Raw genomic sequence first — 15,170 nt, 5'->3', positions numbered from 1 at the left:
CATGCAAGAGGAGTGTTTATTCACTCCAGTCCAGCAGATGAGAATACACCTTGTACTTTTGGGCTTGTGATGTTATAAATAAACAATGTCAGACCAAAACCACAGCTTCCTCTTAGTGGTTTCATAACTGTCTCGCAAAGAAATCTAAAAGCACAAATAACCATAACATTAACATTCATGTATTTCATCTTTAGAGAACATCAATAATACGACTGGAGTTGGAAATGGAGTTTAAATGAACTGTTCATACTTTGTGGCATACTTCTAAGCCCCTTGTTATATAACACAGCAGTTTTGGCTGCAGGAGATGCTTACTGTTCATTGGGGAGAAATCTGCTTTCACTGCCTAACAAGACAGAGCTATAAAAAGATAAAGATTCAGTGTCTGTGTTTCTGTGTGTGTGTCTGTGTGGACGCCTGCGTGAGCTTGCTGCAGGCATAAACTGGAAAGGACAATCAACAATTACAGGCAGGCAGGCGTGGGGATGAAGGAGGTGGTGGGGGAGGTTTTGCAGAGAGAGAGAAGGAGAAAAATGAATCAGGGCTTGTGTGCTTGGTTAGGTCAGATAATGAATTGCTGAATGGAGGGGTGGAGGAGTGGGAGATGGGGGCTGAGGTCACTTTAGGCCAACTTGTTTCACAGGAATAGGCAGAAGAAAACAGCACTACTAAACAAAAGCCAAAGAAAACACAGAAACTGAAATATTGAGAAACATCTATTTATCGAGGAAATGCTGAAGTTTTTTTGTCCTGCATCACCCTTCAGTTCCACACAGTATTCACCCTTGGAGCTGCCCACTGCCTCGCTCACAGGTGCCCTGTGAAATTTTTGACCACTAGTAGCACTACAGAGAAATGTTTTTACGAGTGGGTTACCTTTTTGTTTGTATCATGCTCCTGGAGGAGGACGCACATGCACGCCATTCATTTCACTGAATGAAAGTTGGTGGAGGTAACATGCAAAGAAGCATAGCAATGTGCCAACGAAGACAGGGGGGAAGACTGCAAGCTAATAAACATGGATGTAAACAATGCAGGATTTAAAAATCTACTTTACAAATGTTTTATGAGGACGGAAGTGCATTCAATGTGTTTGTTAGACCTCAAGGATACGCACAATGCATTTTGGTGAAAACGCTGAATGTAAACTTGAGATTTACAGATGAATAGGAGGGTAACATCTGCCTCGTAGCTCGTAGTGTGTGACGACATGGGGAACACTGACTGACCACTGCTCAGTGTATGGCTAGCGATGTGCGTAGCCAGTCATCAGAGCTAACCAGCCACGGCTACTGTCAGAATCTCTGTTTGCTGTGAGCACAGAACAAACTACAGCTCCCATGAAAAAACTACAAGCCTATAATTTTTTTAGCTGTAATCTCTGCTGTCTAAAACTTAAACAGTTTTCACTCCTCTCTGTCCTGCTGTTATTACACACACGTTTGACCTAACTATGACCCCTCGACTCACTCAATGACTCGCCTCTTCTGTCGAGCCGTGACGTTAAGCCCACGTCGGCTTATGGGAAATGTTTCACTGTTCAAATGTTTGGTCATGGGTTTGTGTTTTTCAGAGTTTTCTTTTCTGTTTTCTTTCTTTTCTTTGTTTTGGTACTGGTTAAGACCTGCCTATAGCTACTTTAACTGTCGTTACCTGCATGCATCCCAACCTTCCCAACTACCCCAATGATTCTGTTGGGACCTTTTTATATTCACTATTAACAATGGCTGGTTGTCTAATTCTAAGCCTAAAAAATAGCCAGTGTACACCCAGGCGAGTGTACTTGCATGATAACAATAATGGCGCCACTGTTGACTTCACAAACCAGCCCAAAAGTTAGATAATTACATAATGCCTCATTTGTGTATTTAAACATACTTGTAATACAAAAAATAAAAATTCAATTTCAATTCAATTTTATTTATATAGCGCCAATTCATAACAGAAGTTATCTCATTGCACTTTTCCTATAAATACAGTCTTGATGTAAGTAATCAACTGGGGACGTTTCATGGTGATATCTATTAGTTAAAATTTTTACTCTATTCACCTATAGTGTCTCCCCTTAATTAGTAGTCATGGCAACGTACAAAACATGTTGGGAAACACACTGACTCATATCTGCTGCAGTGTAGAGTATTAGTTAATGTTATTTCGCAGATGTTCACTGTTAAACTCAAAACTCTCCTTAGAAACAAATACTGTCATGCATACACAAATGTCGGATTTATACATTAACCATTTTAAACCTGATGTCCTCAACTACTGTTGTCCTCTAGGAGCATTTTCTATAAAGCATGTGTACCAGTATGTGTGTGTGTCTGAGATGTGGGTGGTGGTGGTAGCATTCAGGGAGGGGGAGGCATAAATGGTCTGAGAAAGTGATTCCCTTAAGTGCATGTCCTAATAAAACAGGAGGTGTGTGTGAGAGGGAGGGAGGGAAGGGAAAAGAGTATTGAATAAATGCGGAGAAGAGCTGGAGCACTGAGGTGGGGAGGGGAAGTATGATAGAAGGGGGTGGATGAAGAAAAGAGAAAAGGGGTGAAAGACAGAAACAGAAGGGGAGGAGTGACAGATAGTGAAGCTAGCATGGATACATAGATGGATTGGATTAGACTGGATGAATGTTTAATGATTCCAACTGGCGGGAGAGCTGTTTTTTGCAGGAGCAAAATGGTAACTGAATGCACAGAGAAAATGGCTACAAATAAAAACAAATGAGGATCATGGGAACATATAATGCAAATGATCATATAAACATTCAGAATTATTGAATTGAAATGCTGCTAATGAATAAATCACATTAAAAAGTCCAGCATTTACAGGATGTGAAATAGCAGCTGCAGTCTCAGCAGAACCTGCTACAAAAGAAAAACAAAAGTACATTGGTGATATGTATCTATTATATCACTATGAGATAAATGTAAGACGAAGTAACGTGGTGATAGTAAATATGCAAGTATAAACAAGGCTGTACAAAATTTACGGATGTGTCAATTTACAGAAAGGTGTCAGTATGCTTGAAACAAGCTACTGTAGTTCGTATGACAAGTCGTCTGAAACAATGCAAAAGTGTTTATAGCTGTTCAAAACTGCCACGCTCGGAGGGGATAACGACCCACACTTTTGGACAATCTCTCCTCGAAGGCATTCATAGTGTCGCACTTGTTTGTTCACACGAAAAGTGATGGAAGTAGTTGTGTGAAAATTAAAATAAAATACAAAAGAGCTGGAGAGAGACATTAAAACCCTGCCTACTTCCTCACCTTCGTACACCTGATCATTTGCTGCATGAAGTGGGCCAGACATAGTCCCCCAATTCCAGTGTCGAAAAGGTGTGGGGGTTTCAGTTAAAGCATACTGACATCTTAAGACTTTTTTCACCAATGGAGATACTGTAATATGTACAGACGGCATGTCTGTAGAATGGGTGAATGGATGGGTGAATGGTAAGTAAGTCTGAGGCATTTGTTAATAAATATATATATATATATATATATATATATATATATATATATATATATATATATATAATATATTACCCACAGTACAACTCGACTGCCGACAGTTCAGTCGGAGATGAACTGCTAGCAGTGTAACCTCGAGCCGCTAGCCTCAAGCAGATATGAGGAGCGAGCTACATAGGTCTGATCTCCACACCTCCAGATTTCTTTAATTTTTAAACCTGTAGTCTTTTTTTTTCAGACTTTGTGCAGCTCTCCCTGGAGCCACCAAAGGCTTTATATATCTTTTATATGCAGTAGTACCTGTAAACAAATTTTAATGTGTAAAATTGGTCGATTTCCCCTTTACAGTATTGAAATCAACAACGTAACTTAAACACAACACCGACTCACACTTCAAGTAGTGAGTCTCGACACTCTCGACAGGTAGCCAGCAATAGCATCCACAGGCTAATGAGCACTGAGCTGACTGTCTAACTCTGGTACATGAACGAATTTGACGAGCCCCAACGCCCCCAGGAGGTATCTTCTGTATTCTTTGATAGACACGTAGCAGTTCGGTACGTATAGCAAGGGGAGCGAGTATGTACGGGTCAGGTTGAGTTGAGCATACAATAATCAACAATCTTGGTAGTGAGCACATACAGCTACAGTAAGCCCTGAGGGGAAAATGTGTCAGTCCCTAAAAGCAAGCTAAACTTTTGTCACACAGTACTGAGTCAGTAACACCATTTAAGGGTTTAATGCTCCCATTTCCATCACCAGCAGTTAGTGGGCAGGAGAAGGTGACAGCTTTTGTCAATGTTGGCATAGGGAGAGACTGTGGCAATTTCCCAGAAGAAGTACTTATCAGTGCAGACATAACAAACGTGAAAATGTATCAGTACAGATTTGTTCATTTTTTGCCAGCACTAATGCATAGATGGATGGGTTAATGGGGCAATGTGAGAGGAGGGTTAGAATGCAGAGTAGACAGCCAGACAGTGAGTGCTGGCTCAGGGTTAATAGATAAGGTCCCCCTGGACCACAAGCTACTTCCACCTAGACATGACATTCATCTGGAGTGCACTAATCATTTAGGTCACGTGATCTCATAACTGTTCCAGCTTTGTGTGGCAAGAAAGAAAGCAGTGACCTTAAGGAGACTTGGCTGATTGTAATTTTTTTTTTATACCATCAATACATTCATTTTGAGATATTATATTAGTACAGTTAGAGGAAACAAACCAGATTTTTGCCAAGATTGAGCAACAGGGTGCGGTTAATGCCGAATCAACAAAAAATTGACATGTGGAAGTGAAAAAAGAAGCAGTTTGATTTAAAATGAGAAACCAGTGTTTAGTTTTCACTTTTTGTATTTGTATTTTAACTGCAAATCTACATTTTTAATTATTATTATTATTATTATTATTATCCCATCTTACTTATCTGTATATATTTTAATATCTCAATTCTTCTGTTTATGTATATTTTTATTTTACACATGCTTTGGCAATGTTAACATCTGTTTCCCATGCCAATAAAGCCCAATTGAATTGAGAGAGAGAGAACAGTCAGTACAGTAGAGCAGAATTAGGCAGATACCCACTGATAATTAACACTCAACAGAGAGCGCTCAAATGATTTAATCAGCCCCCTAGACACCCTCCATTCCAAAGCTCTCCAAACCCAAGAGCTGAGCCCAGAAAAGAGTCCCCTATGTCAATTGGTGCTGAGACTAACTGCCCCCTCAAACACCAATCAGAGGAAACCAAATTATAACACAATGTAAAGAAACTTAGTTTGAACATTGGAAAGAAGAAACTAATATTCAGAAGTAGATCAGAATGTTATCTGGCCCTTAAAAGAGATTATGAATTGGCAGAATATCTCTCTACTGTCAGAGATAGAAAGCAGAGACAGATCCTGACCAAGTACAGGCTCAGTGGACCACAAACTGGCAATCGAAAAAGGAAGAGACAAAAAATCCTGGCAACCAAAAGAAAACAGAATATGTGGTCACTGTTCGACAGGTGAGGTTGAGACAGAGATGCACTTCCTCCTACAAGAGCTAAAGAGCTAAATGACCTCGCAAAATTAAAAATACTCCTAGGAAAAGGAGACAGGGCATATCTTGCTGCCAAATATATATCAACATGCCACAACCTGAGAGACAGTGAATGACCTAGACACACACACATTTTAATAGCACATTTCTTCTATTTATGTATATTATTATTTCACACATGCTTGAGATTTTGTGCCCAATTAGCAGTACGAGTGTGCAGTGCTTAAATATTTAGCTACTGTCTGCTTGATCCAATACTAGCGAACTACTTGTTTTCTAATATTACTATTTTTGTGTATTTGTTTTTATTTCTATTTTTATTACTGGTTTGTGTATAGTCCAAATATTTTATTTGATTACAGTAGCACAAAACAAATTCCACATAGAATTAAAAAATAATAATAATGTAATGGTAGTGGTAATATTAATATTAATAAACTAATAATAGGAATAATAGTGATAGGAATAATAGTGGTAATAATAATAGTAATAATACTAATAATAATAATTGTAGTGGTTGTCGAGCAAAACAGAAGGTGGCTTGCAATCACAGATCCAGACTCTGCAGCTCTGGAGGCAGAAATACCTGCTGAAAGCGACAAAAGGAGAGAGACGAGAAAGCACAAAACTACGGGAGAGAGAAGATGTCGAGTTAGTAACATGCATTAATGGGATAAGAATGCATACAGATGGAGAGGGAGAGGAAGAGAGAGGTGCATCATGGGAAGTCTCCCAGCAGTCTAGGCCTATTGCAGCATAACTAAGGGACGGTTCAGGACTCACCTGAGCCAGCCCTAATTATAAGCTTTATCAAAGAGGAAAGTCTTAACATAAACATAATAAATAAAAAATAACAATATAAGTAAGTATACCTTAGTCAGGGGCCACAAAAAAATAATTCTTTAAAATATAACAGTATGCGTTCACTTTTTTTTTTGTCATCAGGGTTAATGTATCAATGTACAAATTGAATTCAACCAGAAAAATATTAAGGCTTGGGAAGGACTTAGAGAATCTTGCCTTACGAATGTGAAATTTTCCAACTACAAGTATAAGATTTGTCATGTAACTCAAAGGTTTATTATTACATTCAGATTTAGTAATAATGTCTTTAGGCATAATTGTTATAGAATGTCCAGTCTTGTTATAAACAAACTTCTCTATGTCCCCCCAAAACACAGATGAGTAATTGTGGTACGGCATTATCTCCTTTCCTTTCGTAAAGCATGGTCCAGTGTACCCTAAGCTAAGAGAGATAAGAACGGAAGCACTGAAGCACTTTTCCTTAGCATTTAGAAAATTTGACCAGCTCTTATCATGGCTGCTACTTCCGGGTCATTTCACTCAGTTAGGAACCTTCCTAAACAAAAAAAGACTATTCGACCGCAACCCTGGTGTCAAGGCTAGTCACTGAAAGTTGATACAGCTACCTGTGTCCTTTTTACATTTCATTAAAATCGTACCAAAACTCTTCAAGTTTTAAACTTTCTCAAACTCTTAAACTCGTTGTGAAAAATGTTACACTCCTAGCAACCGTTACCACAGCTTCCATGTCGACTGACAATGCCGTCAGTGAGATAGATATGTCATTTGCTACTGATTGGTTAGGGCAAAACTAAACAAAATCTCACTACTTTGACATGGTGTTCAATCCTCTATTTAGCTTCATTGGACAATTTTACCATTCTCTTGATATGGTCACCCCACATTAGTATTTCCCTGTGCTCATGAGCTTGTGAGCTCGGGGGCCCACAGGGGATTGTCGTGAACATCTAAGGCACCTATGTATCTTTGCACATCGTGCTCTAAAGAATCATTGGACTTTTCATATTCAGAAAAACTGAGTCCAGCAAGCTGTCGTTATTCTACTGTGGAGTCTACTGTGGCAGTACAGCCACACTGTCATTGTCACTGTCATTGTCACTGTCACTACTGCCACTTCTGTCCATGTCTGTGTGTGAAAGAAGTGACTGGCTGGGTTTACAGTTAATGAAGAAGAGCGAGGGGAATATGAGGAAGGTGGATGAAAAGTATCACAGGGGATAGGGAGAGGGAGACTGTGGAATCTAACGTGGAGAGAAATTAGAGCGTTAGAGAGGGAAATGAGGGGAAGCATAATGAGGGAATTGAGATAAAATGAGAGGGGGGAGGAGAGAGAAAGAGTAGGGGAAGGAGGGGTGAAGAGTCAGAGAAAATTAGAGTGGATAGGGGAGAATAGGACAGGGAAAATGGGGAGAAGTGCGTAGGTGTGTGTGTGTTTGTGTGTGTGTGTGTGTGTGTGAACTGCAGAGAACAGGCAGGGTGATTGCAGGCTGTGCTGCATGATCAGCACTGCTATTTATAGATCTGTGGAAACAGGCAAAGCAAGACAAGACCAGAAGCACTGCAGATCTGTGCTATTATGAGCCTGAATATAGTCTCATATTATACCCGGTTCAGTAGAGAGGGGAATCTGTGTGTGTGTGTGTGTGTGTGAGTGTGATATTTGTGTCCTTGTGAGAACCAAATACATGCATATTAAGACGTGGAAAGTGCCAGTCCTCACTGCTAGTTTAGGGTTAGGGCTCTTTCAATTTCTGTCTTGTTCTCTTGCTCATGCCGAGATCCTCATATGTAATGCAGTAAAGAAATATTAAGGCCTCAGCATTCTTCAAAGAAAATGCGTGTGGGCTTGTCTTACAGCGTCTGAAACCCACTTTCCGACGACAGCATCACGGATCTGCATCAGGCAATTTTTGTAATTCTCTGAAACAGACAATTTGACAATCATGCCCACTGTATGTACTGATTGGCCAGGTGTGCAGAGGTGCGAAAGTAGTAGGCGTGGTTTAAACTTCTCTTTCAGGCATCTTTTTTTCATTACTTGTTGTGTGTACATCAGAGTGTAATACCATGAATGCTTACAAGGAGTCCAAAAGTGTGCAACGATCCCCATTTGCACGATTCATCGCGTTGAGACTACACAAGAGACGTGCAAAAGACATAGAGCTCTGTGATGCAGCCAGGAGGAGGCTATGAAAGCAGGCTTTTCACCACACCTTTAAAAAAAAAAAAGAAAAAAGTTTCGAATGGTATGCCTTTATTTTGATAGACGACAGTTGGAAGATGAGCGGAGAGAAATTTGGATGGGGAATGACATGTAACAAAGGTCCCCTGGCCGGATGTGAACTGGGGAATTTGCAGTTTACCCCAAGTTTGAGAGTTGCCATTGACAACAGGTATAAACACTTTTGGCTTTAGATGTGATTGGAAGACATACTGTATGATCTAGTTCATTTGAAGCACCTCGACACATTTTTGGTTTGTTGACTCCAGCACATTGGGATTGATAACAATGACTTTGAGGTTAAACAATGTTATGGTAATATTGTATTCACTGGATTAATTGCTAAGACCTGGAACACAGCAGCGATGCTACAACGACGTTCGATGAGTGGTCAGAGGTCAAAGAAGTTATAAACAAGAGATTATCTAAACCACTTTATTTGGTGGGAAAAAGTGAGTAATTATCCCTAATTGAACCGGAAAACTGTGATTACACAACTACAGTCAGTACAGCAGGTCAAAGTTGAACCAGGAAGTCCGTCTGTAAACTGTTATGGTTAGAAATAGTAGCCCTTTGTATACACAGTCCCCCAGTTTTAGTGGACCAAATGTAACTGGACAACTTAAATAAAGTTATTGTATTTAATGTTTGGTGTCAAATTCTTTGAAGCAGCTGAATGGAATTCAGCCATCATTCATTTTTATTATTTACACCTGTGCTTTTCCTACTGTGACATGTCTTCTGTGAAAAAGGCCTACTGACTTAAGCCTACAAACCACAAACATCAGGAGATACTTGGTATCTTCTCTAGTCATGGACTGCCATGCCTGAACTGCAGCCGTCTTTGCTTCTGTCTTGTTTCGGGGGCTTTAATTCAGCTGTAGCAAGTAAAATACATGATCAGTTGGATTGAGGTCAGATGAGTGACTAGGCCAGGTTTGGTCATAAAAAAAGTCATTGGTTGCCTTGTCTGTATGTTGGATCATTGCTGTGCTGCATTGTCCTATCACCAGAGAGTCATAAACAGCCCAGAAAATAACCGGACTTCCCCTGCCTTCACTGGAAGACACCTTGAGATCACGCTGCCTCCGCAGAGCCATCATCTCTTCTCTCTGCTGCCATCTGGAAGGCGCTACTGCAGGGCCTCAAATACCTGCACTTCCAGGCTCAAAAACAGCTTTTACCCCAGAGCAATCACTGAACTACGTAAAAAAATTCTACGTGGTCTTTGCATTGTGCTTCCCCCTTCTCCAAACCCCCAAAACTTCTCTCTCTCTCTCAAAACCTAACACGGCAGCGGTGGATGGCCGCCCACCATTGAGTCTGGTTCCGTCCAAGGTTTCTTCCTCTTAAAGGAAGTTTTTCCTTGCCACTGTCGCCAAATGCTTGCTCATGGTGGGATTTGTTGGGTCTCTCTAATTAATATTATAAAGAGTACGGTCTAGACCTGCTCTATAGGAAAAATGCAATGAGATAACTTCTGTTATGAATTGGTGCTATATAAATAAAATTGAATTGAATTGAACTGAACTCCACAAAACAATGCCCCCCTACCACCTCCTCCCCAACATCATCACGCCCCACACCACAGTAATCCACACCACATTGCAATTATCAGTGTTTTGGACAATGAGCAAATGGCCGAAGACAAGATCATGCTGAGCTCTCTAGCCTTCAGTCCTCTAAGAGCCATGTGTTTGTAGGTTTGTGACTTAGTACACAATAGTCATGTCATGTCACATCTCTGCACATTTACACCACTGGGTTTTGTTGGAGAGATACTGAATTGTGCAGCAAAGAACACATTAGCTACCTACTTTAGTACCTGCAATTACCAAGGACAAGCCGCAGTAGCTACCTAGTGGTAGAAGACACTCTTCACACAGTACAAGACACTGGACTGCACAAGACAGCACACTGAATCACACAGGAGAGGAAACATACTGTACAGTAGTTACCAAATTGTACAAGGCACTCAGTTACACAGAACAAGTTACTTAATTAAACAGGGCGGGGTACTGTGTTAGAAGAGAAAATGATCCAACTCTTCATCCCACTGTTGATTTCTCTTCTCATGTCTCTAAGCAGATCATCAGTGCCAAGGTCAGCTGAACGGTGTGAAAACAAAGTCTCACATTACATTCTCACCCTCCAACCCATCTGAACGGCTCATGCTGAAACACTCTGACTCACTAATAAATACTGCAGGGGTTTTAGCCTTGTGCTCGTTACTATTATTATACTGATTAAATGTTTTGCAGTAACACGTACGAATGCAGCTCAATTTATCCACAACTACAACACCAACAATGAGTAACATCATTGTAAAACTGTGTTAGCTGATACCCACAAAACTATCCTTCACCTAATCCTAAACACATTTACAGGCAACGCTGCGGCATTTGGCTGTTTCAAGAAAATAATTCCATGATTAATAGAAAACCAGTGCTCAGATCCTTTCTCTATGTCTTTTTCCATATTAGAAGTTCACAACAGGGGTTTTCTAAAAACGTTCATGTACACAAATGAAGCACAAATGAAAAATCGTTTATGATAACATATTCTAATTGCCGAGATGTGGGAACTCGTACAGGTTATAAACGAGCCGACCGTTCAGCCAGATCATCTAAACCACTTTATTTGGAGGTAAAACTGAAAATGAGTGCAACCGCAATGTCAATAATAATAATCCTCCACTGCATATGAAAACAGTGAGCGCACACAACTACTGCAAGTGCTATAGGTCAAAACTGAAACTGAGTGCTGGTGTTTGTTGCCCTGTGCCACCACATTCTGAGATCTCAGCAATTACTTTAGGAAGAACAATGGGCCTCATGCATAAATCGTGTGTACGCACAGATTTGATCTTAAATTATGCGTGCAAACAATTTAAGAACTTTTGTGACATTCATCAGTACTTGCGTAGTTCCCGCTTGTTCTTAGGTAAGATCAAAATGTAAGTACCCTAGACCACACGTATGCCAATACCCACAAAAGGCAACTTGTGTTTTGTGCTGTGAAATATTAATGATGATGAAAAAGCAATTGACTTTACAATAACACAGAAGAAAAATGTTCTACAATTATTTATTCATTTAATATTTTAGAATGTTTACACTTGTTAAAGATGATTAGGTTTAGCCTAAATGACACCAAAATTAGACCAATATACCTGCACACACACACACACACACATGCACACACACCTGTCATCACCTATCATCAATTATGACAGCACATGTCATTAATTAGGATTTTTCATAGTATAGAAATACTATATATATTATGATGCAGCGCCCAACCGAATACCCAATAGCTTATTTGCTACTGCTTTGTTTGCTGAGAGTGTCTCATTGGCAGGTCTGGCATATCCCGGTACACGGTTAGTCGTGCACTCACAAAAGGATCAAGGTGCTGCTGAAGATGGGTGGCTTATTGGTAAGTGTTGTAATATGATAGAATTTTCCTAAGTCTGCATTATTACCTATTAACATAAATCCAACTTTTACTTTAGGTGATCGGGGCTATCAGCTACTACTGTGGCTTATGACACCACTTACCAACTCTCAGCCCCAGCAGGAGGTGGCCTATAACCAGAAACTGACGCGCACTCGCTCAGTGGTACTGAAAGGCCGCTGGCCACGGCTAGACACAGCAGGTGGCAAGCTTTTATACACACCTGAAAAAGTGCGCCAAATGACCATGGCCTGCTGTGTTCTGCACAATATTGCAATGCACCATGGATGCCGCACTGGAGCCAGATGCGTCTGAAAAAATAAAATAAAGACCATTAATACATATGTTTTTTGTTTCATTTATTCATATACCCTTGGTTTAAAGGTGGGGTATGCGATTCTGGAGAAATCCAATACAATGACATATACCATGATGTAGGGCAAACAACGACACAGGAAGTAATATAACTAACATTAGCTAGGCTGTGGGTTAGCAAACTGTCCCTTCAGTTGCTGCTGCGAAGCTAACAGAGAGGATGAGACGGTTTCCCTCAGCCAGCACAGCAGCTCCAGACAGCGATACACACAACTCTCCTGCTACTGTAGCTAAATGGAATGGCTGGAATAGTTTTGTGTGGCTCGGTCCGAGACACTTTGTTTGTTTCACATTTACAGAGTCAGGGCTGTGTGCAAACACCAGAGTTTTTTTCAACGGACAGCTAGCGGACCGTGAGGAGATATTGGCTGAATTTGACAAAAAGACGGGTACTGGATTAGAATCGCATACCCCACCTTTAAAATGGGCATGTAGCTTAAAACAAAAATGGGCATATGGTAGGCTATACATTTGTAAAAATTCAAGTGTTTTTAAAATACGTTTAATGTGGAAGCATAGCAAACAGCTCAACCATAAATTCTAGCTTTACAAAGATAATAATGTTTAGGTTTGATTGAGACTCAGAGAGATTTTATGTTAACTATATGTTTAGTATTAAGGTTGTAGTTACATTATATTGAAATGGGTTGCTAATGTTTTGCCCACCCCAATTATAAACATGAGTGGGGAAGAATATTAATAAATTGTAAAATAATAATTCCATTTATATTTTTTAAATCAAGCCATTTTCATGAAATGTTATTTATCGTTCTTATTTCTTTTCATGACGATTTCTTTTTTTATTATTATTTTAAAATGCCCTATTTTCATTTCCTGGTGGCATTGTTCATTTTATAATGTCACTTTTCATGACCGTGGAGTCGCCACTAGTCATGAGAGAATATACATCTTGTAAGTGTTTCACAGATAAATAGCTGCCCATTCATTGTATAATATACAGTAGAAACTGTTCCACCAAAGCCTGTGGTGCAGAAAGAGTAAAATTCAAACATCCTTTCGCCATTTCGCCAGGCATAAGAGTCTCAGTCATCTGTTTTCATGGAGGAACTTAATGACACACAAGGCAATGAAATCGAGAGAGAAGCACTTCAATCTAGAAGTAGTGCAGATGGAGAGAAGCCAGTGGGTGGTTGAAGAGGCAGGGACACTGAGGCCATGTGAAGGCGAGGTAGAGGAGGAACATTAAGAAATTGGATAAATTAATGATGAATCTGCAGGAAGGCAGCCAAGAGCTGAGAAAGGGTGTGTATGTGTGAGAAAGACACACACAGACACACACACACACACACACACACGCACAAGCACAAAGAGATAAACCCAGTGGAAGAGGGAGAGAAGCATACAGAACGAAAGAAACAGAAATAGCTAGTGTGAAGCAGAGTGTGTGTGTGTGAAAGAGGTTGAGATGGGCTCAGTGCCAGCATTGTCACAGCAGCAGAGGCAAGTCTGTATCAATACTAGTTTGGGCTGGGTTAAAACTGGGAGGTTTGTGAGTATTTATCATGATAGACAAGGTTTATTCCACGGTTGAAGCTATATCATACCAAAAAAGATAAGTTAACATAAACTGTCTTCAAATCAATTTCATATTTAGCATTTGTGCTGTGGCAGTATCCTTGTATTATATCAGGGAATCTGAAAATGCTCAAGGCTTATGCGAGCTGTTGACTTTTGTTCACCACAGTGCCACTTTTAGTTTAGGGCTAGAGCTCCATTTTTGCTCCCCTCTGACAAAAGTCATCTCATGTAGAAACAGCCGCAGGGAGAGGAAGCTGAGGGGAATGAAAAAGAGAAGCGCTGCTGCAGCTGTTTGGCAATTCTTCAGCTCGGATGACATCAGAAACCCATCTGATTTGGACTAAGCCGTGTTGTGCTCTTGCTCTGCTCATCAGTTTCTTAATTACTGCAAACGATACAGGCCTGCAGTCAGACTAAGTCTTGACTTACAGTAAATAAGCCAGATGACAGTCATTTACTCTATGTATTGTTAGGCAGAACAAAAATGAAAAAACATTTTAAAAGAATATTTCGACATTTTGGGAAATATGCTTACTAGCTTTCTTTCCAAAGAGTTAGACGAGAAGATTGATACTACACACTACACTCATATCTGTGCGTTAAGTACGGAGCTGGAGGCAACTAGCCTAGCTCAGCATAAAGACGGTAATCTGCTAGCCTGACAAAGTCAAAAATACATCTACCAACAACTCTAAAGCTCACTAATTAACACATTGTATGTTGCTTGTTTAATCTGTACACAAACAGAAAGGTAAAAATTTTAGGGGGGGGGGGGGTTATATGCTGTTATTTCTTGGTGAACACCAGGGGGGCACAAAGACTTTCTGGAATCCTATCGACACAGTGAAATTGCCAGGTTTGGTGCCAGCACGCCTGTGGAGACCTATACGATGAGCTCACCGACTGTATCTGACAGCTCGCGCTATAGCTGTGTTAAACAAGATACAACGTATTTGGACAGAACCGGGCTCTGGTCAAGTGTGGTTTACTATGATGGATGGGATTAGCTAATCACTCCAAATCCCATTTGATTGGATACATTTATGGATGAGTTCTAGATGAGTCATCAGAATTTTTTTTTTTTTACTGGTAGAAAATAGATGGATTTTTTTTTAAAAAATACTCAAAAAGGATGTGTGTTTGTTTTTCACCTATATTTGACATATACCAAGAGATACCTACTGTAAACAATCAACACCGGGACACAGGATTAGAACTTTATTTCACTGTATTTAATGCACAG

The sequence above is a fragment of the Siniperca chuatsi genome, linkage group LG6, assembly GCF_020085105.1.
Source record: "Siniperca chuatsi isolate FFG_IHB_CAS linkage group LG6, ASM2008510v1, whole genome shotgun sequence".
In the NCBI taxonomy this organism is placed as follows: Eukaryota; Metazoa; Chordata; class Actinopteri; order Centrarchiformes; family Sinipercidae; genus Siniperca; species Siniperca chuatsi.
The sequence above is the reverse complement of the archived record's forward strand: the minus strand, read 5'-3'. Positions refer to the sequence as shown.